Genomic DNA, 24,622 nt, shown 5'->3' with positions numbered 1-24,622 from the left:
GGAGGAACGCGTGCCTGAGCACCTGGGACCGGAGACCAAGGGCACCGGGTGAGGAGCACAGGCTACCTGGCGGTGAGCGGGGCCACCGGAGCCTCTGGGGGGACGAGCAAGGGCACCTCAGCTCCTGATACCGACTGGGAATCGGCAGGCCCAGGGCAACTCTGGCTCACCAGGGGGATCGGTGGATAGCCCGTGGGCTCCGAATGGTTTTTTAACATATTTAAATGACTGAAGAAAGGTCAAAGAAAAATACTTCATGACCCGTGAAAATACAAAATTCAAATGTCAGAGTCCATAAGTACATTTCCACTGGAACACAACAGGCTCGCTGTGCGTTATCTCCGGCAGGTTCTGTGAGGCGTGGTGAGGAGACGGTACAGCCCACAAAGCCAGGAACATTCACCACCACCAGCCGCTGCGGGAGGCTGGCCACGCTCTGAAGGAGAGGCGCGGGGAAGCGAGCCTCAGAGGGTTCTGTTTTACGCTATCCAGTCCTCCTCTCCCGCTCACTGATGAACAAACCCTAAGACCACTCTGATCCCCACACGCTCACACCCTGGTCTTTGACACCACGGCCTCGACCAAGGTGTGGCTACAAAAGTTTTCTGGAATTTTCTTAAGTACCTGCTTAGAAAGGCCCGTCACCAGTCAACGCCCAAGCGCTAAGCCTGGGCCCCACTGAGGACCACAGAATTAAATCCTCTTTATCCCCAATAAAGAAGCGGTTTCACAACGTTTCTGTGGTGAAGGATTCTTGGTGAGAAACACAGTGTGATTTATGACTCGGTGTCCCCGATGGAAGGCCCTTATGTTCCAGACACGCTCTGGCGGCGAGGCTCGAGGCTCTTAGAGGGACGGACGCCATCCCCACAACAAGGCCGCCCTGCCGCCTCACACGTGCTGCCTCTGAGCAATTAATCCAAGGCAGGAAATTTTATGTTCTAAATTAGGCACGTTACGCCCAAAACCTATCAGCGGCCTGATAGCTTGAGCATATAATTCTATACCTTTTACTCTTTAAACAATAATTCAGTCTAATCCTGCGGCTGAAGCCAAGCCTTCCAGACCAAAAGTGCACTTTCCATTTGATTAAACCGTAATAAATGCAAGAATAAAATACCAGTCCTTTATCTCACACTAAATTCTTCAAAAAACCATACACTCTAAGAATTAATCATGACTCCGGAGAAGAGGACAGGTTCCTCCCCTGGAAGACAGCTCAGGAGTCTCGAAGTCGTAATTGCAACAGCTGTGCAGGATTTACGGCAGTCCAGGGCTCACAGAGGAATGACATCACAGCGCAGGTGACTCTCGAAGTGACCTGCCAGGACGGCCACGGGTGATGGTGAGGAGACTGGGGGAGGAGGGTCTGGGGGCAGAGTGGACCACGTACGCAGCTTTGACCCTCCACGAAGCACCAAGCAAACACAGTACAAACTGGAAACACGACCGCTACTGTGTGCCTTCTTCCCACGCGTGTTTGGTACTTTAAGATTCATCAAGTATTTTCACACATTTCACCCATTAGCAAAGAAACAGAGAAAATCCTTTCGGAAGGAAAACGGTTCAACCCTCTGAGAGGCGTGTCCTGCGCCGTAGGCCACTTGTGTGGCCACCAAGCGTGGCCCGTCTCACGTCCTGCTACTCCAGGGAACGGCCTGACGACTCGACTGGCACGGGAAACCTGCGTCAGCCGGCAGGACGGAGGGGACGCTCCCTCCAACGTGATGCTCAGAGGGGATGACCCACAGAGAGGTCGGTCATCACCACACGGAGCAGGCTGCGTGTGCCGGAATCAGGTGCCACCTGCTACGGCGTCCTCCCAACGAGGGACCATCCCCACCGTGGCTGACGGAGACGCAACTCACCCCATCGGGAAACGCGGCGGGAGTGCCGTGGGAAGCCCACAGGAGGACGCCCACTCAGCAACGGGCTGTGACGATTTAGTTACATCTGGGAACACGTCTCCTTCCAGGGTAACAACGGGACAGAGTCTGGAGCTGGAGAGAAAAGCCATCTCGGCGCTCGGGTGACCTTGAGCGTACAGGGACCTTTCTGGGCCCATCTCCTCCTCTGTAAACGGGGACACCATGCGGCTGAGACAGTGCACGAGAGAGCACTCGGCAGCCCGTCACGGGCTGCCCCAACATCAGGGCGCATTCGAAAATCACTGCACGCCTGCTGGCCCGTGAGGCAGGCAGAGGGCCCCTGTGAGGTGCACACAGCACCTGCCATTCCAGTCTGTCGCGCGTGGATTTCAAAGCAACGTGGTGATGGGGCATTTAGCAAGCCAAAAGGCAAAGGAGGTAGCGAGAGCCTCAGGAGCAGTCCAGGTGTCTGTCGGTCGGGAGGCAAGGCAGAGAGCTCCCAGGGCAGCAGGGAGGACTGCGGGAGGTGGACGCTGGGCAGGCAGCTGAGCAAATTCATGCCACGCACCCAAGAACCCTTTGTGAGGCCGGGCATCTGGCTTTCCAGGGTCCCAGACATGCGTTTCGTGGTAACAGTGCCCGTTCCCCGTTACTGGACCGAAGCAGCGGTGCCAGGGACATCAGAAGTAGATGCTCAGCTGCCCAGGGGCCAGGGGAAGGGGAAACTGGGGAATGTCCCTGGCTGGGATCTGGGCAAGAAACCATTCAGACACCCCAGTGGCTCTGCCCGCGAGCTCACAACACGGCCGTGCTGACCGAGGACGGTGCGCGAGCAAGCCTCTCCCCTCGCTCACTCAAGAGGAAGAAGGTGTGGGTTCCCAGAAAGCTGATGGATGAACAGACACAAATCTACTTTCACGGACGGACGTCCCACTGCCAAGCCCACGTGAGGCACAGCTGTCTAACTTTCTAGCCCCAATACCATACTTGCTATTTACATTTTGAGGCTTTGTAAATTCCCAAAGGTCTCCATCCTCACTGATGGCTTATCTCGTTTCTGCCACGGATGTACGCAACGTTAGTGACCCAACAAAACAACTGTAAAAATCTGCCTGTGATTTCCAAAAGGAAAGCAAATAAGTAAGTGCCATGAAAGTCACTCCTTCACCTCATTACAAGCCAGAAATATGGGACACCCGAATCCACAAAATGTTACTTGGGGGAGGGCGGCTGTTTTCCCAAGGTGCTTTGTATTGATTCAAGCTTTTGATTAAAATTAATCCGATGAATGTTTTCAGTAGTGGATTTCCACTGAAGAGGAATTCTTGACCACATCAGGAAAGAGCGAGCAATTTGTCACGTGACTTCATTTCTGCTCCTACAGTGACTCATCCTGGCACAGCCGGGTCTCACCCGCTCACCACACAGCCAGCCCCGTGTTACCCATGCCCGATTTTCTGGAGCACCGCGCCTCCCAGTTTGTGGGCTCCACCTCGCGGCGAGGGCCCCTGGAGGATGCCAGTGCCTCCACTGCCCCTGCTGACTCCCAGCCCCACTCAGCAAGGCTCGTTCCGCCGTGACAGCACGCCTCTATAGGGTTCCCCGTCACATCACTTCCGTAGTGAAAATGCTCCTCCACAGCAACACACTTCTAAGAGCAGAGCTGGTCGTCAGTCCTGACGAGATGCTCACCCTCTGCACAGCAGCAGAGCCTCGGCCGCTGGACGCGACTTCATGGGGGGTGGTGGGGGGGAAGCAGCAGGGGGGCTGGGAGGTGAGGAGCAACCAACCACGCCAAGATCTGATACAGAAACTGGACGGGGAAGCTACGGGCGGACAGGGGGTTAGGCCAGCCACACCCCAACATGCACGCAGCCTAAACAGAACGTAAGCTTTCAATCATTAATAAGAAACAACACTTCAAGGAAAAGCTGCTCTGCCTTTTTCACTTATGAAGAATTTCTTAGCAGTAAGCATTCAACCGTGTGTTTGGAAAAAAAAAAAAAAAAAAACAACACCTGTATTTCTTTTAAAGGTTCTGGTTAATGCAGGTAATGCTACTTCCCAGAGACATGTGTTGCAAGGCACACCTGCTTTCACCATCTACAGACCCACTCTTGCACTGAATTCTTTACCTGCTGATGTCAAACCCCTTACAAAATCGTCCAAGATGCCAAGGTCTCGACTCTGGTGCAAGTGCAGACACCTAGCACTGAGCCAGAGCTGGAATGTGCACACAGAACCAGTCACCCACGAACGTACACGAACATGCTGTCTAGGGGGCTGTGGTTATTACAGAAGCAGCAATTTGCCCTTTAACTGGCCGGCTTCAACGACTGCCCTGATGCGTATCTAAAATGTCACTGGGACAGGTGTCCCCCCCACCCCGCCCCACCCAGGCAAGCTGCAGGCCTCATCCAGCAGAGCGCTGGGCTTCAACGGGCCTCTCGGAAACCCCTCCCTAGTCTAAGCTCCTGGAACAGACTCAGCCCGAGTAGCAGAAATATTATCACGATCACAGAATTAAGTCCCTCATCTTTTTCTGTTCTGCAAGGTGGGTCTTGCCCTGTTGGAACCATGTTCCTGGCTGGACTGTGAACTCTCAGAGCCCATTTGGGTGCTGCGACCTGCCCCCCACCCCCGCCCCTCTGCCCCACCCAGTCTTTAGCAAGTGGTTGAGGAAGCAGCATGGGCCACGTGGTTGCCCGGCACAAGAATCCTCTCAGAAATGGCAGGCCCGTCACGCCCGCAGGTGGGCACGCCACTGGACGAGGTCGGCACCTGTCTCTGAATCTCCTGACTCCTCTGGTCCCAAGTTGTCCCCCAGCCGCTGCAGGAGAAGCAGAAGAGAGAAGGGGCTGATCCCAGTCTGTCTCTCGCAGGCCGTGTCAGCCTGCTGGGGACAGGTCAGGGTCAGATGTCACCCAGAGTGCCGTGCCCAGCACAGAGCTGATGGCAGAGGGGCAGGGGGAGGCTGGCTGTGGGTCCTGGGGTGTGCTCACTGTATGCCAAAGTGGGGGAAACCACCACGTGAAGCCAGCAGGAACTGAAATGGTTTAAAGGAAGATTTAATGTTGAACATAAAAAATCATTTTTGCAAAGTTATTTGCTTTGAGACACTTGTTATAAGACATGCAGAAGGTATACATAAAATCCACACTTATTCACAGAAGCTTCATGCTTCAATAAAAACAGAGACCAACTGGTAACCAATTTATCTACAAATGACACAGAGACTAAGTATTGTGCACATACTTTTCCTTGGAAACAGGGATTTTTCACAAAGTCACATGTAAGCTATTCCCAATCTTTGTTCAAATAATTGATTGATGTAATCGCATCGCTCACATATGTTCCCACTACCGCGAGGAAAAATTCTACAGGATATTTCAAAAACTAGCAAAAAAAGATGTAAAATTACAAAATTTAACTGGTACATTTTATCTCAATTACAACAGAATGAATTCTTCAAACAATATTCACAGATGAAAATCTCATGGATCTGCACTGTTAATTCCAAAGGTAACCTGAATTAGAAGAAAAATCCACACTGTCACAGAAGCAAAAGCTTTGATAATTAAGTACTTCTTTAAACTCTAAGACCTAACCTGTTAGCAAGCAAACTAACATTAAGTATCTTTTCTTTCTTTTTTTTTTTTTTTAAACAAAAGGATACTGCCATTTTCTCCATTTCTAGAAGACCATCCAGAGCATTTGGAACGTACTGAGTGTGACAAGGCACCGGGGTGAGAGGTGGCGGGGATGCGGGGGTTAGAAGCACCTGTCCAGAGGCCAGCAAACACACAAACTTGGGAAGGTAATGACGAGCGTCCTGATGAAACACTAGACTGTTACCTTCCCTTGTTTTACCACATCCTTTGGAAAGTCAAGATACTTTATTCCTCTAGTCTTTTCTATACTCAACACCAAGGCCGGGATAGTTTCTGGAATTGCTCTTGTGGTCCCTGAGGGCCTGAAGAAGACCCCACCTGATGACGTGCCTCACTCACCCGCAGGGACAGCACTGGGGTCCACGGGGCCCTCCCTGTCAGGATATTCAACAGGGGCCAAGTTGAGCCGATGACCAGGTGCATTAGATACAACATCCCAGACGCTGCTTCTGTTTAAAGCTTATCAAATATACTTCCTTTTATTGTGCTAAAACTAACACGGTATCATTTTATTTGTAAACATACAATTCGGTGTCATCACGTACATTAAAAATGTACCTATACCGAAAACTTCCTTACCATCCCCACCGGAAACCCTGTCCTCATAAACACCACTCCCCACTCCCCTGCCCCAGCACCTGCCGCCCACCATCCCACTTTGTCTCTCCACCAACGTGGCCGCTCCAGGAACCTCACGTAAGTGCAGTCACACGGTGTTTGTCCTTCTGTGGCTGGCGTGTGTCACTCGGCATCACGTCCTCAAGGTTCGCGCGTGTTGTGGCAGGTGGTGGAACTTCTCTCCTTTTTAAGGCTGAGTAACGTCCCACTGAGGGATGGACCATACGCTGTGGCTTATCTACCTGTTCCTCGATGGACATCTGGGTCGTCTCCAACACTCAACCACTGTGAAGAATGCCATGCACTTGGGTGCACACATGTCTGTTCAAGACTCTGCTTTTGGTTCTTCTAGCCGCGTACTCAGAGGTGGACTCGCCGCGTCATACGGTTATTCTGTGTTTAACACTGTGACGAGCCGCCGCGCTATCTTCCGCGGCAACTGCCCCACTTTGCACTCCCACCGACCGTGCATGAGGGAGGGCTCCAGTTCCTCCACATCCTCGCCAACACTTGCTGTGAAAGTTGTCAGATATTCCTCCGCACAATACAGACTATGATTCAATCACTGTTTTTTGCATCACTAGCCCGCAAGTCAGTCTGATAACAGGCCTAGTTATTTCCTGACCTTTCCTGCATTTCCCGCTTGCTGGCATCTGTACGGCTCTCTAATCCTTACGAGAGCCCTGCAAATTAGGCGCATCCATTTCCTGGATGATAAAGAACCTGAAGCTCCAACACTAGAGTGACTTTTCCGGAGCCCCGTGGTGGGTGACAGGGGTGAGGCTGTCTGACTCCAGAGTGCTGAACGTGCACTGGGGAGAGATTAGTTTAGATACACCATTAATTATGGCTCAAATAACCACGTTACAGAAGAAACTAAAATGGATATATCAAACACTTGTCTCCTCCGGAATTCCTAAGGCCAAGGCTAATGCAGGTGTTTAAGTCAGAACTAGGTTGATGTAAATCAGCACTGAGTAAGCAGTACTCTGTGCAGCCCGTGAGCACGTGAAGTCACAATGGCTGAGCAGACAGCTGCTCGAGAGACCGCGCCCTGGGGATGCTGCAAGCACCCAGCTGCCCCTCTCCTGAAGGTGTGTGAGGGCAGAACAGACGATGCCTGTTTCTCTCTGCCTCGCCCGGGTCCCTGGCTACTGCATCTGCAGGACACATACTCAGTAAATTGAATCTGCTGCCCTTTCTCGCCAACCACACACCCAGGACCCAGCCCTGCGCTAAACCCTTGACGACCTGGGAAGATAACAGCTGACCCAGATCCAACAAAGAGGAAGAGACGGCCTCGGGAGGAAAACCCCCAAGTGTCATCTGCTCTGGGGCAGGCGTTCACGGGTCTCAGGGAACACAGATTCGGCAGCAGTGGGCGGGCCCAGGTTCTGCAGTTCTACCAGCACCCCAGGGGCTGCAGGTGTGGCCTGCAGCTCCAGAACAGGACAGACGGAGCGGGGCTGGGGTGCAGAGCCTCCCATGACCATCCAGAGGTCTTTACAGGCCCTTTGTACACGCTAAGCCCGCACCAATCCCCAAACATCCCCGAGGAGGTCTCCATCCCACTCTAAAACACAGACTGCCAGGTGAAGGTGGCTTTGTTAGACAAAATACTCATGCCAAACCGTTACGATGCTTCCCGCAGTTAGTGTGGACACCGTCATTGCTTTGGACGCTAAGGATTGCCTCCGTGTTTAATTCTGGGCCTGTTTTGAGCCATTTTACAGAACACGTGTGCCACGAATTTGGAATAGCAAGCAGCCTGCTCCTATTTCCATGCCTAATGCCCTCGTCTATTTCTTACGTATTTTTCATCTTTATAAAGTTGTAAACATCCTAAAATTCTTCCTGGGCACGTATGTGACACAGATCAATAAAGTTACTAAACGAACTGAAATAACCAATGAGGCTGTGATTTACGGCCCAGCCTGAGATCTGTCAGCTGTAGTTCCAACATCACACATCACACATCAGTGCTGGGCGCTTCCCCATACGCGGTTCCCATCGCCCTTCTGCTCCGCAGAACTACTCCTCGAGGGGCGTCTCCAGGCTGTCATCGTGCTGCCACCAGAAGCAGCCCCACCAGGGCTCGCTGCAGCGCAGGGAGGCGCGGACCCTGCACCGATCCCCGGTCCACAGCCACCTCCGTGAGCCGACTGCAGAGGGCTCTGGATGCAAGAGGCACTGGGGAGGCGAGCCCGCACGCTGCAGGGGGGGGGGGGGGCCTGGGAACATGACACAGAATCTGTACAACATATTCCAGTATTTCACCCACTCTTACCCTTCAATTCCAGTGCTTTCCCCAAGATTTGTGACTTCCCACAGAACCGCGTATTTTTGACAACTGTATTATATTTGAACCTCTATGAAATATCCAACAAATATTCTCTAAGAAATCCTTTCTGTGGCGCATGATATCTTCTTTCCTTAGCTGACCCCCACTTAGTAACTGCTGGTATCCTTTTGGTCACCTGTGGTCTTCCGAGAAGACAGACAAAGGGGCTCACTGAGAAGTGCAGCAAGCTTGGTGGGGTGGGGGGGGGGGCCTACCTGGGCTGGAGACGTGCCCGAGGGCAGAGCTGAGACCCCCTGCACTGAGTAGGGCCTACAGACTTCCCTTCCAACACCAAGCCTGATGATTATGCCCATCACCTAGAAAATGGGGTCCAGTTGGAGGTGCACCCAGACCCTCTGCTCTTTTTCCTTTTAACTGTTGGCTATGAAACAATTTTGTGTCACACTTTTACCAAAATCTGGTAGACAGGAGAAGCCTTTTAATATTCAAAAGTTGGATTTGAAAGAATTTAAATGTTATTATGTACAGATTTCAATGAAAAAACAGACTTTATACCCTAGAATCATGTATAACCAAGGAAAAGATAAATACATAATAGTTAGATAAATAAATTGTCTGGCAGAGTAGAATTACTTGTCTGAAGTCACCTCTGGATAAACTGGAAAACATAACATAACAATTATAGCATCTCTAAATCACTCTGCAGTAGGATTTTAGCTGAAGAGTTAGTCATTCTATCAATTTTCAACAACCTGGAACTAAAATAATTAACCACTATTACTATAAAATATTTTCTACTTGGTAAAGCACAACTTTTTCTACAGAAATAACATGAGAGTACAAAGAAATATTAACGTGCCAGGCAAACAAAAAGAGAGAGAGCCAACAGAAACGAGGAGGGGGGTCGCAGGTATGTGCGGCTCCCGAGCATGTGACACGGACCGGAGATGCAATTTTGAATGTGGTCTCCCGGGGCAGGCACGGCCGCGTGTGTCATCTGAACAATAGCTAGCACACGATGGGAACGCAATAAAAATTAAACCATCACGAGAGTAAACTTTATCCCACAGCTTAAAGCAATATATATTCCAGACACTTTTGGGTAGCAATAATAAACATCTCATATAGGAAAGGCAAAAATTTCAACCCAAAAGGAAAAAGCAAACAGAACCCTTGCAAAGCCAAATGACGCACGAGGACTCGGCTTCGCAGGGAAACGACACCACGGCCTCCCCAGATCAAACCTGCCGCAGCTACTTTCTTCAAACGACTGTCCAAATTATTTGATTTCATTAAATTTCATTTCATTGATTAGCTCTTCAAAATAAGTAACTAGCAATATCCACAAACCTTCTTCATGACAGAGAATATTACTTTCGCTTTTTTTTTTTTTTTTTCCTTCAAGCAGGTGAGCAACCTGGCCCGAAACTGGTTTTCCAAATTAACTAAATCTCTCCTACACGGGAGAGGTCAGCACCTCTGTCACTAAGACACAACCTCCCTGGAGCGTGAGACCTGCTCGTCGTACCTCCTGAGAAACCCCACATTCCACGGAAGATGGCCTGCAGCTCTGCCCCCTGCCCGCCACTCTCCAGCCCACACGGCGCCACCGCCCCCTTCCTCTGGCACGTGCTTCCCTGGGACAACCATCCCCTCCAGACCCTCTAAAGCAAAGCACCTTGATACTTCCCACACCTGGTCACACAAGAGAGCACTTCTCCAAGCAGGGGCTTCTCCACGCAGGGGCTGGCACGGGGAGGGTGGGCGGCAGGGGGTGCGGCCCTTAGAATCCCCCGGAAGAGGGTTTTTACGCTGAGATCTAACTTCACCGCCTCTGGCAGTCGGTGCAGGATAAAACCACGGTGACCGCCGGGCTGGAGACAGACATGGGTTGAGATGTACTATGGGGCTCCACCACAGGCTCCCGAAAACTTGAGGGCCTCTCCTGGGACAGAAGGAAACAGGAGACCCCCCCACACCCCGTTTCACCCCCGAAACCACAACCTCGGAGAACAGACGGGTGTCGCCACCCTGCGAAGGCCGTGCACCACCTGGGACCCAGTGCTTCAGGAAAGGCGGTCCTTCTGATCCCACCCCGAAGACCCGTGCTGGAGTCAGGAGCAAAGCTTCAGGCTGCTTCCTCGCTGCTGAAGCTGAACAGATAAAATGGTATTGAAGCAGGTTCATATTTACTCCGTGGGACTGAAAGTGTTCTTTGTCTTCTACGTAACTAATACAATCAAAACACCAGCAAACACAGCACGGCTGGAAGACGGGGACAGTGAGGCTGCACAGTAAGAAGGTGCACAGAAACCGTTGGTCATTTTGGCCCGCTTGCCAGGGTCTCTGCCAGCGAGCTTCCGGCAGCCCCAGTTGCAAATACCCATCTTGGCTCCCCCCCCCCCCCGGGCCGGAAGGCCCGCCTCCTTGGTCACCGGGAAGAAGGCCCCCTCCGGGGGTTCCCAGGTCCCCAGCGCAGATCGCCCCTGAGAACCCTGCCTCCTCCAGGAAGGCCATTTTCAACCCCGGCCCTCCTTGGTGCGGGCTCTGTGAGGTCTGGACAGTCCTGAGCGGGCGGCCATTCTCCACGTGGGAGCTGTCTGGGCTTCATTCAGGCAGGACCCACCACATCTCCAGACCACCCGCCTTCCCCTTGTTATCCTGCAGCTGCACACTGTCAGAGAGGGGGATTTTCTATCAATACCTAAGGGGACAGCAGACAAAAAAAAAAAAAAAAGAGCCGACCTGGGAAGGTTGGCATTGAGGTGACCCGTGCTGACATCCACAGGCTGTCCAGGCCCTCACAGCCTCTTCCTGCCTCGTCCTGCACTGTAACCCTATAAGCACTGTAGTATTAAAACCTCATTTCAGAGACAGGAGAACTGAGGCTTATGGTGACCTTGCATAACTCGGTCAAGGGCACAGAGCTCCCAACTGGCGGAACTAGGACTAGAACCCTGATCAGGTCTGGCTTCGGGATCCACTCCCTGAACTACATATGTCGCCCTAAAACAGACTGAGGGAAATATGCTTGGAGAATATTCCCCGAAAAATGAGACATCCAAATTCAAGGACTAAGAAAATCTTTATAGGAGGAGGAGACTTGAAGGATGGGTAGGCGTTCAAAAGGGGTTGATTAAGAAGGCATTTGTAGAATGTTGGCATGGAAAGACCCAGAGAAAAGAAAACCACAGGGCGCAAGCTCTGCAGACAGCAAGCAGAAGGCCGCTAGACGGAGGGACCGCAAGCAGGCTCCTGAGAGCAAGTACCAGGGCCGGTGAGGCCTCAGAGCGGTGCCGGCAGGACAGAAAGTGCCACACACGCTCGCGAGATTAGCCCGCCCCAGCCGGGCCAGGAGGGGGGCCCCTGCCCCAGGTGGGGCGAGTGCAGACACACAGGACTCTGAGGAGGCCCACGGCATGGGACATGCTCGCTGCACGTGTGGCGGGGGATGGGAGAGGCTAAGAAAAGTCAGGGAGGAGTAAGAGTTGGCACCAAGGGCATCCTGCCTGAGGGCATCGCGCCACAGATAAAAGGGGACAGGCAGGCAGACCTCGGGCTGGACAGGGACCCAGCTGGGCTTTACATGAGTTATTCACACAGATCGTGACTGCGGCCCCCCCCCCCACCCCTGGCACAGCTCATGGTGGGGGCCAGATCACCGCTGCAGGGACAGGACCTACGTGCTGTGGGGTACCTGCCCGCATCCCTGGCCTCCTCAACTGTGGTACCCAGAAATGTCCTGGGGACAAATGTCCCCTGGGGGCAAAATCTTCCCCAGTTAGAACCACTAGGCTAACGAAGGGATACGAAAGCCACCAGAAATTCCAAGCCCCGGGCCGGCTGGTGCAGTCAGCACCACCCCAAGGACATGCAGACGGTCAAGGCCAGTCGTCCAGGCTCCACGTTACTTATGAGCAAATAACAAAGGATCTTTCAGTGTGATTTCTGGTACAAAGAACCAGGCACGCGTGGAAATCAGACCCCAGGAGCAAGGACAAGCAGACCCCGAACAGCAGCAGCCCTCAAAGACCTGGGGTATGGGCCTTACCACACAGACAGAAAGGGGCTCCCGTTTCCACAGAAACAGAACAGGCTGAATATGCCCACAGCATGACCAGGAGCCACCAAGCGACTGAACTCCATGACCTTATAGCCCCTAAAATTCAGCCTTAAGTAAAAGTGCTAAAAAAAAACCATGAGTATTCCCTTTTAATTGTATATGATATTTACATAGGATATTAAACACATGGCTATTTCATGCTTTAGTTGGCCTATGTTTTAACATGTAAATGTGTACTAGACTAATCACAAAGTTATTTTTTACATTTTTTAAAGTTTATTTATTTATTTTGAGCCAGAGAGAGAGAGAGAGAGAGAAGGAGAGACAGAGTGCACAAGCATGCAGGGGAGAGGGAGAGAGAGGGAGAGGGAGAATCCCGAGCTGTCAACATGGAGCCCAACACAGGGCTTGAACCCACAAACTGTGAGGTCATGACCTCAACTGGATACTCAACTGACTGAGCCACCCAAGCGCCCCCCTTACCACATGGTTTTCATCTTTGTCTAGATGGACGGAGCCCAGGAGCTAACACCAGTGTGCAGCTCACCGACGGACAAGAAAACAGAAGAGGGCTTACAAGAGATGCCACCTACCACTAAGTCTCCTTATTTCACTTTATTTTATAAATTCCATTGTTTCTGGAAAAAAATCCCACTGGTTATGCCTTTCTAAGAAAATTCTACTCCATGTGCCCTAGGCATGTTTGCTCACAACACTTTCATTCTCAGGGAAAACGGCAGACCAGTGTCCCCCTCCCAAAGCAACAAGAGGAGGCACACACTGATTGTTTCCGTCAATGACACACTCCAAAATCGACCTCAGTTTCCAAACCTTCTTCCTTGGTCTCTGCTACATGTCACACAAACCACCAGTCCTAGAAACTCTGTCACCAAGTCGGAAAGAACAAAAAAACACGCCCAGGCACACAAACCTGAGGACGAAGAGACTGGGTGGCGGCAAGGGGCAGGTGATGGAAGCATTCGCCCAGGGGGAGGCTTGCCCACGCAGAAACCTCACCTCGGGCTGCCTTGGCGACGCAAGATGGCGCAGGCCCCGCATCAGGAGGTCACCCGGGGAAGTGCCCATCTAACCGCAACCTGGCTGGGGTCAAGGTTTCAGAAGCGGGGTTCCTCGCCCGTCTTTCTCAAGGGGGTGTGGTCATCTGAAGGTATTTTCATTTGTCACGGTGACTGCCAGACCTATTAACATGCCAAGGGCAGGAGTCAGGAATGCAGAATGTTCTGGAACATGTGGGACCACAGTCATCCTCATCCTGCGACGCTTTCAAAGGTCCTGCAACACACTCAAATCTAACAGCAATCCAAATCTAAAGCACAACCTCATGTGACATGTCAGCGCGCAGAAGTGTGCAGGAGCCACACACAGGGCTTCACGAGAACACAAGAACCCTACAGCTCACGGGAAACATGGACTCCATCTTCTCGGGAACTTTACAAAACGTCGTCTACCATTTTGGAAAGATGTCGGCACTAACATCAACACGGATCAAGTCAGGAGTCGCCATTAAATAAAACCGTCTGGACCTGTTTACAGCTGTTCTACTGTCTGCCCAAATATTTCTGTTCTGAACACATATAATTGTGTTATCAGTTACTGTATCTTATTTTCAAGGTTTAATAGTGTATGTAGGTAGATTTGATCCAAGAATTTCATTTCAGGATTGTGAAGGGAAGGTTATAAACTACATGTATTTTAATGGGGGCACTGGGTCTGACCCTGATGGAAATCCCCAGTATGCACGCAAAGGCAGGAAGACAAAACACATTTGTAAGAACATTCCTTCAACTTCTTTAAAGATAAAAATAACTGTAACATTCAACCTTTGGTATCTAAATGATTTAATAAGATATTTTTAAAGTATCGGTTAACATTCACACCAGAGGAAATAATGAAAAGACAGTCAAACATTTGAGCCCCTAGATCCAACAGAATTCAAGTCAGCTACAACCGGACTTTTAGAAAAGCTGGAGCCAGAAACTGCTAAATAAAAGGTAATGCAACTGGGCATAACACAATAAAAGATATTACCTTCAAAATGCATTATTGTTGCCAATTATAAGAATCACTTCAACTTAATTTCAAAAGCACAATCACCCTCAACAGAAAGAGTCTCTTTTTTAAATTTCAAGGAGTATTACATTAAGGCAATAACTCACCTTCGAGCTATACTATCGCCCTCCCTTATTGCAACACTACATTTCATAAATACTTCTCATCGACACGTCAAGCTAATTCACGTTAATTTTATTGTATTTTGGTGCTATCTCACATTTGTGTGCAATTACCTTTATCATTTTATTGCCAAGGCAGAAAGTAATCAGAACAATTATTCGAAAACGGAGGTTTATAAATTCTAAATCACAGTTGTGGCATTTTTGATAAAACAGCAGCTTTATCTCAGGAAGTGGCAGGGACATGGGATAAATCATGCATCAGTCAAGTGTAGCTGACCCCCAAGTGCATTGCACAATATCAGAAGTGCTTCCAAAGAAACTTTCCGGCATCATCCATCATCCTTCATAATACTAAAATAGCTACACACCTAAAGAACAGAAGCTGGAGGGTAAAAAAAAAAAAGAAGAAGAAATTCCAAGCAGTATGGGTAAAACCATTAACTGCTCTCTGCTTAAACTGTAAGATATGGTCCATGCACATAAACAAGTACGACTTCACAATAACTCTAAATATCTGTATTCATATTCGTCAACTCAATTTTAAATGTAAGTGAAATATGGAGTAGAGTCATAAACAGAAAAAGTGCATTTCTGGCCCACATACACTTTTATGTTCTGTTTCGGCACAGCTGCTTTTAAAATCGGCCATCTCCATCAGGTCTGTGTGGGCAATACCGTGACCCACAGTCAGCGTATTACTGCGTCACTACACCTGCTCTGTAGTCCTTATTTTCTTCAAAAGCTTGTTGCTCAAAAAAAAAAAAAAAAAAAAAAAAAAAAGGACGTAACTTGATTTTAAAGACAAGAATAAAGGGAGAAATCCATGAGTCCCCACAATGGTTTCTCCCTAAGTTAATTACAGGTGACAGGGAGCAATGAAGTTGCACAGAACATCAGGAAGGCAGGTGGCCTATTCCCCAGTCACACATCTCCACAGAGGGGAAATCCCCTTGGACCTCAGCTTCAGCTTTTTTTAGGGAAACACAATTACCCCTTAATACCACACACCTCTGGCACACATTGTCCACACCTCATTTTAACGCTCTTTTATAAGGCAAGATAAAATAAACATGTGATCATCTATTTCCTTTGTTGTCAAAAAGCTAACATCCTAGAAAAAGAACGCTTCTGCACCTTTACAGAGGTGACCTCGTGCCAACGGACTATCAGAAGGTCTAGCTGCATAAGAACGAAATTTATTAGTTGCATATGCCTGGCACTGGGCCAGGTGCTTTACATACATTATCTCATTTACTCCTCCCAGCAAATGTAAGGTAGAACAAATTACTTGTAGATGAGAAAACAGATTGAGAGGTTAAGTAACCAGCCCAAGGGCACAGCACGTTAGTAATAGGTGGGTGTTCAAGGTCAACTCCAACATACTTCAAAGCCTACACTTTTTTCAGACTCGTAACTATCTCCCAGACACAAACACAGTCCTCACTGTATCAGTCAGAACAGCTTGGCTATTCTGCAGTAACAAATACCACCAAACATCCAGCACAGGCGGCTCTGGTCTTGTGCCATCTCGGGGACACCGCACACTAGCCTGACCACCACAGCAAAGAAGGAATCATGCACACACATCTAAATGCTCTGCCCTCCCCAGAGCAAGATCTGGACATTTCATAAAGATGTCCAACAATTTCTAATCTTCATCCGACAAAAAGTGACAATAAGTTTGTATTTCTGTCAGCTAAGTTTTATGGTCCTTTGCCACCAGTAAACACAATTCCAGAATGAAAATTTCACGAAGCAGAAGTTGGGTATAAGATCCTACACACCATAAAGTACCCATAAAGACACAGAATACTTTCAAACTTTTGACTGCCACACCTCTAAGCACAAATACGGTATCACCCCTGCTATATTAAAGTACAATCAGAACTTTTAAAGAGCTTTGCGTGCACGTAATGAATTTTAATATCGGTTTTTAACGAACAGAAGATTCAGAATGAAATCACTTTAGGTAAAAAGAACCGATCCAACAAAAAACTGAATGAAAAGAAAATAAAGTGGGTTAACAACAAAAATAAATCCTAAATTAGTAGAGAATACTATAAAAGGAAATTACTATTCACATAAAACTAACAGTAGAGGATCTTCAATGGTTTCTTTTAATTTCTTCTCAACATGCAACATGGAGATATTTGAAAAATAAGCAAAAATTACTGAAAAATTAGCTGGTCCCTCTATTTGGAAACATGCCATCTATTGTGAAACAAATATATTTCATTTTCTGTCTCTTCTAATGCAGCTTCAACCCTGAGTTCCTAACCACTCTTACATGAGTAGTCAGAATTCTGTAGACTACTTTTTTTGCCAAGCAAGCACAGGAAATACTCTCCCTCACAAACAGGATTTTGCCTAGCAGACCATGTCTGCACTAGTGAGCCCACTGAAATGACAGACACGAGCTTCTCAAAGTCTGTTTATTTCCCATTACACAGAGGGTACACTATGGAGCACAAGAGCCAGAGTTCTCACCACCGGAGGAGGGTAGAGGCTAAGAGGAAACCTGCTGTGGAATTGAATTGGAGGTGTTGAGACAAACTCACAGTTTTTAATACACATGCAGATGACAGGTACAGAGAAGTAAACACTGGATGCATCATGATACTCAGCATGGGTCACATGGAGATCCCCAGCCCCTTCCACCGAGAGGGGTCAAAGGGCACAGCATCTCAGCACCAATGAGCACACCAGTGCCCAGATCTGGGTTTCTAAGTATCATCTTACAGGAAGAGGCACTTGGGTTCCCTGTGGACATGACTGAGTCCAGGACAGGGGCAAGGGAAATACAGTTTAAGCTTGGATTATATGTGGTACCAGAAAGTAAGAAAGTGCCAAGAAGAAGGATAGGCATGTCATAAAGATACAGGAGTCAACCTCAAGGAATTCCCAAGAGCCAAAGTTGAAGCTGTCAGAGTAACCAAATAAGTAATGGCAGTATTGCCTAAAACCCACAATATAAAAGAGTATCCACGAGTCCATTCTAGTACTGATAAATAGGAGAGAAAGAATAGCTCTTCCTTAAGAGTTCCAAATCATAAATGAAGAGAGAATTAAGAAAATAGATTAACATCAGGCACACAACACAGTAATAATTGTTGCAGGCAAGACATATCAGTGTATGCTAAGATTAGTGGGTGAAAGCCTGAGAACCAAGATGTCTACGTGATTTCAAAATATTTCCTCCAAGGTACTCATTAATTATACAGGAAGAAACAGTAACTTAAAAAAAATTTTTTTTAATGTTTATTTATTTTTGACAGAGAGAGAAAGAGAGACAGAGCATGAGCGGGGGAGGGGCAGAGAGAGAGGGAGACAAAGAATCCGAAGCAGGCTCCAGGCTCTGAGCTGTCAGCACAGAGCCCGACACGGGGCTCAAACTCACGGACCGTGAGATCATGACCTGAGCCGAAGTTGGATGCTCCACTGACTGAGCCACCCGGGCACCCCAGAAACAGTAACTTTATAGTTGGAGAGACAGATTCTACTTCACCAAGTGACCAAGGTTAACGCTCCCAGTAACTGACATGTAGACATCATATACCTCATGGTGTGATACCTTGAGGAGACATCACTTCTGTGCTCTTTTTAAACAAAAATGTGAAACTCAATCTGATCAGGAGACAACATCACAAACCTAAATGGGGGACGGACGTCCTTCAAAAGCATCCAGGTCACAACCAGCAAGGGAAGAGGGACTGTCACAGGCTAGAAACAAAGACTAGACGGTTGAGTACATGCCACACGGGGTCCTGGGCTGGACAGCAAGTAGGACAGGAGGAGGACGTGAATGAGACTCCCAGTGAAGCATGAACAAGGCCTGTAGCAGCATCCAGTACTAATCTGCACACTGATGCAGCGCAGGTTAGGTCCCTGGCAGTGGAAGCCACACAAGGTCACGCGAGGTAACGGAAGGCGTCAACACTGGGCGACACTAGGTGTGTGGTGCACAGAAACTTCTGTGCTGTCTGTGCAACTTTTCTGCAAGTCTGAAATTGCTCAAAATAAAGAGTCAAAAAAACCCCCCAAAACCCCATTCCACTGGCATCTGTGTACATGCAGGGTCTACCCTGACCCCAAAGACCCGGCAGATGAGAAATGGGGAGCTGGGCCTTGGGAAGACAAGAAGCATCACAGGGCCCTCATCACCCACCCCTGCGCCGGCCCGCGGCCCGCAGATGCACACTAACGTTCTCAACGAAAAGCCTACCACAGCCCCTGGGGTTCACAGCCATGACCCCGTGTGCTTGCTCCTGACACGCGTTGGCTGGTACAGGATCAGGTCTGGGGAGGGGAATGTGAGTCGGGGCTGGGAAACGAAAAGGTTAAACAGATCATAAAGTGAGATTAGCGTCAGCTGGCCAGCAGCTTTCTATCACATTTTAAATCAGAGTAAGAAATGGAGCTCTTCCTTCTCAAAATTAGAAACCATTCAGAATATTTGTTTCATGGCTTCTACCCTAATAGGCCTCTCTTGGCAAAGAAAAAAAAAAAGAAAAAGAAAAAACCAAATACATCAAGACTACCACATTAAAATGCAGTAATTAAAAGGGGAAAGACTACATATGAGTTTATTTAAAACAACACAAAACACTACTTTGGGGGGGGATACTTCTCCCTGTGTTTTTTTCCAGAAGCATCTAACCATGGAGACAGCTGGCACCAGCACATAACCGTATATGCCACAGTTGCACAGGCTGATGTGACATAAACCAGGAGACCCTGGCCCAGACGTCACAGCCTCGAGTGGGTTCCGGGTCAGCACGTAACACAGATGGGAATAAGAGCCAGAGTTGGCTACTAGTATTTTATTTAGACATTTTTATAAGGAAGCCAGAGGTTGAAAGCACAGAGAGGATAACTATACAAATTTTGATTTTACTAAAATGTTATGTCCCTTGAGCCAAGGTATTAATCTTGTTATAAAGGTAGTCTCTCCTCTCAGTGGCCATTCATTAAACATGCATAAATGTTTAAATGTACTTCTGTTACTGGATCGCAAGAGAAGAGCAAATAAAAAACATGCAGGACTAAGGTGCATCAGAGTGGCTTCTGGAGGTGGGTGGGCTGGAGGGAGATTCAGCAACCGGAAAATCCAGACACTTGTGCTTCCTTTAAATACTTACAAAACACCCCTCTTCACGTGTGACAAAGTTTGATCTCAAAGAAACAAATGATCGATTTTCCTCCCTTAACAATGGTGAAAATACAATCGAAAGGAAGAGTCCAAATGGCAAATAACTACAAACAAGCCGCTCCCATCACTCTGTGCTCTCCAAAAAGGGCCACGCAACTAGGCCACAGATCCCAGGACAGACAACAGGGCATAATCCTGTCAGCACCACCCTGCTGGACAAGGGCAGACAGCAAAAGGTGATGGCGTTGGGAATGTCATTACATTCTCTGCGACCAGACGCAGGGCTGTGTCCGCAGGAACCTGCATCCTGATGAAGTCCTGATGTCATTTTAACTATGTGCAGAGGCTCTGCGCAGGAGAAAGGGAGAACCCTGGTGGAAACAGATAAGCCAGGACAGACCGAATTCCATCCACTTGTGACCGAGAGCATGTCGGTGCTATCATTTCTCTCTTCTGACGATATGATATAGTGTAAGGTTAGTACGCAAAAGGGGTCCAGAATTTTAGAGTAGGCCTGATCAAAAGAGATGAGAATTTTCTTTCTCGACAAGCAAACAGGATTGAAAAGCTGAGTAGGCCATCTATCATCTGTAATGAGTCATAATCAGCAAGCAAAATGTAGAAGGTGCATCTTAGCACTTGGCCTATAAAAGCTTCCGATCCATGGGGTAAAAACACACCAAACTCTAATAAGCACTCCGTTATAACAAATAAACCCAAACACCCAATTACCAAGTGACTATTTATAGTTTCCAAAATAACTTAACCCACTTTTATGAAGCAGATATTTTAAGATTCACACAAAAACCCTGCCCAATTCCAGCATTAGATACTACATTTATTTTGCCCAGACCCAGAGGATCAAGAGATCTTTATATAAATTATGTTATTTGCACCATAAATTCAAAGAGAAACTAGTCTCATTTACAAATGGCAATTACTTACAAGAGAAAACTGAATTGTAAATTTTAATTGCTAATTTTGATGAAAATCGGAAACTTGGTCAAAGGGAAAAATCACAGAGCTAACAGCAGGGGCTGTGTGTGCAGTCGGCAATGTCTCCGCTCACTTCAATGGTTTTGCAACACAAGCTACTTTCCGGTAAAATCCCTTCTTCTTCTTCTCTAATTCGGCCTACTTTATATTTTTAGCGTCCTGTTCAGGCAAATTACTCTCCCCGTGGAGATGATGTCCCTGTTAAAACAGTGCAGAGAGGGGATAGTACGTACTCTGTTCGTACACAGAAACGAGTATCTAATACTTATGATAAAATAAATAAAAGTAAAGATGAGCAAAGAAACCAAATGTCAGAATTGGAGTGCATATAAAGGCCACTGAATGCCATTCAGTAAACACTGACCCCACCTAGGCCAGACTGTCCAATACAGCAGCTGTGAGCCACATGGGACAACTTGTTTAAAGGTAAATTAATTAAAATGTCATAGAGTTAAAACTTCAGTTCCTAAATTATGCTCATCACATTTCAAGTGCCCAGTGGGCACCCATTACTAGGGGCTTCATTCTGGAAGGCACAGGCGCACATTTTCATCACTGCCAAAGGGCTGTGACAGCACTGACAACATTACCGATGAGGGAAACTGAGACAGGGGGTAGTGAGCTGATGTCGCTGATAAACCAAGAGCCCAGAGCTCTCGGGGGCCGCCATATGCATTGGCGTGCCCCTGAGCATGTTGCTTGCTTCTGCCCAAGGTGAGGCAAAACTCCACATGGTCAGGGCCTTGTTCATAGTCGTTAGCACACCCCAGTACATACCCCCTCCCCCCGCGAGTGCTTGACATGCATTTATGCAGGACGCCTGAAATGACACGCATAAATGGCCATAACTCCAGTGGAGAACCAAAACCGTAAGACACAGTTGCTGAATTCAAGAAGCAAGAGGCTGATGAACAATTTCTCAACCCAAGACTTCGGACATCTTCCCTACTTGGTTTAGTTCTCAAAAACCCCCACTAAACATCCTTGTGACAAAATTTATTGATTCTTTAGGACAGAGTCTCAGCTATGGAAATGCCCTAAATATCCAACAACAAAAGGATGTCACCTGTTACAGTAGAACACTATGCCATCTCTAGGAATAATGTGGGCAAAAGCTCAATCATGTGGATACGTACTTACAATAAAAGGTCAGGTGAAAAAGTCAAACACAAAATTGTGATTGTTTCACATATTACAATTATCCTGTGTGTGTTAGAGTGTGCACATGGTATGTGGGCACACACGTGTGTCTATGTGTACCACACAACCAAGAGAGGGGAAAAAAAAAAAAACCCCAGAAAATACCAGCAGAAGAATGGATATCCAAGATACTGATGTCAGCACACAAGAACTTTACAATAATTATGATTAATATATTTAAAACAGGGGGTGCCTGGTGGCTCAGCCGATTGATCATCTGCCTCTTGATTTTGGTTCAGGTCATGATCTCCCTGTTCATGAGATCAAGCCCCCGTGGGGTTCCGTGCTAACAGCACAGAACCCACTTGAGCGCCTCCCTCTCTCTCTGCCCCTCCCCTGCTCACTCACGCTCATGTGTTGTCAAAAATAACTAAATCAACTTAAACAAGATAAAAAAAAAAAAAAAACTAAGTGGAAAATCAGACAAAAAATAATAATCCAGAGAATTTTAAATACAGAATTGAGGAACGCCTGGGTGGCTCAGTCGGTTGAGAGTCCGACTTCGGCTCAGGTCATGATCCCATGGTTTGTGAGTTCGAACCCCACATCGGGCTCTGTGCTGACAGCTCAGAACCTGGAGCCTGCTTTGGATTCTGTGTCTCCCTCTCTCCCTGCCCCTCCCCCGCTCATGCTCTGTCTCTCTCTGTCAAAAATAAATAAACATTAAAATAAATAAACAAACAAATAAATAAGGAATTGAAACACATATGAAAAATGAAATGGGCATTCTATAACCAAAACATGCAAACTTTGAAACTGGAAATTCACAGGATAGGATTAATGGTAAGCCAGGCAAAGCAGAACGCAGAGTCTGTGAGAGGCAAGACGGGTCCACAGAAACATCTAAACCACAGCACAGACAGGACGGATGCAAAGACAAGAACACAGAAGATGAGGGTCGAGTGCAGGGAAGAAAGAGTAAGTGAAGAACCAAGTCAAGAATTTTCCAAACCAGGTAACACCACCCCAGAGATTCAAGAAGCTCAGCAAACTCCAAGCAGAATAAACATGAGGAAAAATATAAAAACTAAGTGTAATGCAACTGTAAGCCAAAGAGAGAATCCTAAAAGCAGCTGGAGTAAAAAATTCGCATCTTAGCCTCAAAGGAGCAACAACACAACTGATGGCTGACTTTTCAGCAGAAACTTTAGAAAAGCAGAAGAAAATGGGTAGGACGTATTTAAATGATGAAATAAGATAGCTGCTAACTCAAGAGCCAACAAGGGTTAAATTACTGTGTTTAAGTCGAGGGAAAATAACATTTTAAAAAATGAATTCTATCTACTGCCAGTTGACCTGCATTTAAAAAAAAAAAAAAAAAAAAAGATTTTCAGGCAGAAGTAAATCATCCCACATGCAAGTGTGGTAATGAAGGAACAAAACTTGCCAATCAATTGATCAATAATCAGTATGTGATTAATCTGCATGAATATTAAATGTTTAAAACAACAGTAATGATGACGAATATAGCCTTTCTGGACTAAACAACTAGAGCTTATCAGACTGGGTATTTTAAAAACCTATATACTTTTTTTTTTTTTTTTTAATTTTTTTTTCAACATTTATTTATTTTTGGGACAGAGAGAGACAGAGCATGAACGGGGGAGGGGCAGAGAGAGAGGGAGACACAGAATCGGAAACAGGCTCCAGGCTCTGAGCCATCAGCCCAGAGCCCGACGCGGGGCTCGAACTCACGGACCGCGAGATCGTGACCTGGCTGAAGTCGGACGCTTAACCGACTGCGCCACCCAGGCGCCCCAAAAACCTATATACTCTTTATACACTTTAAATGTAAGAACAAAGGGTGAACATTAAAAGATGGAAAAGATGGAAAAGATATACCATTCAAATCTGACCAAAGTAAAGCCCATATAATAATATTAACGCAAGACAACGCATATCTTGCACCTGTCAGGATGGCTACTATTTAAAAAAAAGCAGGGTAACAAGTATTGGCCAGGATGGGTGGGGGAAAACTGGAGCCCTGTACGTGGTTGGGAGCGATGGAAAATTACGTACTTGCTACAGACAGTAAGGAGTTCCCTCAAAAATTGAGAATTACCACATGACCCAGCAATTCCACATCTGGGTATATTTTGGAAATAAGGGAAAGCAGGGACTTGAAGAGATATTTGCACCCCCATGTCCACAGCAGCACCATTCACAGGAGTCAAGAGGTGGAAACCACCCAAGCGTTCATCAGTGGATGAGTGCATAAAGAAAACGCGGTAGATACGTATACGATATGTAATTTTATGTGTCCACTTGATTGGGCCACGGGTATATAGCCATGTGGTTAGACATTATTCCTGGGTATGTCTGTAACTGAGATTAGCATTTAAATCCATAGACGGAGTAAAGCAGACTGCCCCCCCCCCCAAAGGCAGGTGGGTCTCATCTAATCTGCTGAGGGTCTGAATAGAAAACAAACAAACAAACAAACAAACAAACAAACAAGGTGAAGGAAGGGAGAATTTGCTCTTTCCCAGACTGTCTTCCAGGGATGTATGTTATGTTATGTTATGTTATGTTATGTTATGTTATGTTATGTTATGTTATG

The 24,622-nt window shown here is 47.5% G+C and overlaps 1 protein-coding gene across 6 annotated transcripts in view; it reads right to left on the bottom strand.

Annotated features, from left to right (window-relative positions):
* Nucleotides 1-24,622, bottom strand: part of MGMT (O-6-methylguanine-DNA methyltransferase) — a 303,642-nt gene that overhangs the window by 252,842 nt on the left and 26,178 nt on the right. The window lies entirely within an intron of this gene.

Source organism: Herpailurus yagouaroundi, unplaced genomic scaffold (genome assembly GCF_014898765.1).
Source record: "Herpailurus yagouaroundi ecotype Mexico unplaced genomic scaffold, PumYag 163, whole genome shotgun sequence".
Classification (NCBI taxonomy): Eukaryota; Metazoa; Chordata; class Mammalia; order Carnivora; family Felidae; genus Herpailurus; species Herpailurus yagouaroundi.
Note: the sequence above shows the minus strand (reverse complement) of the source record. Positions and strands in the feature narration are given on the sequence as shown.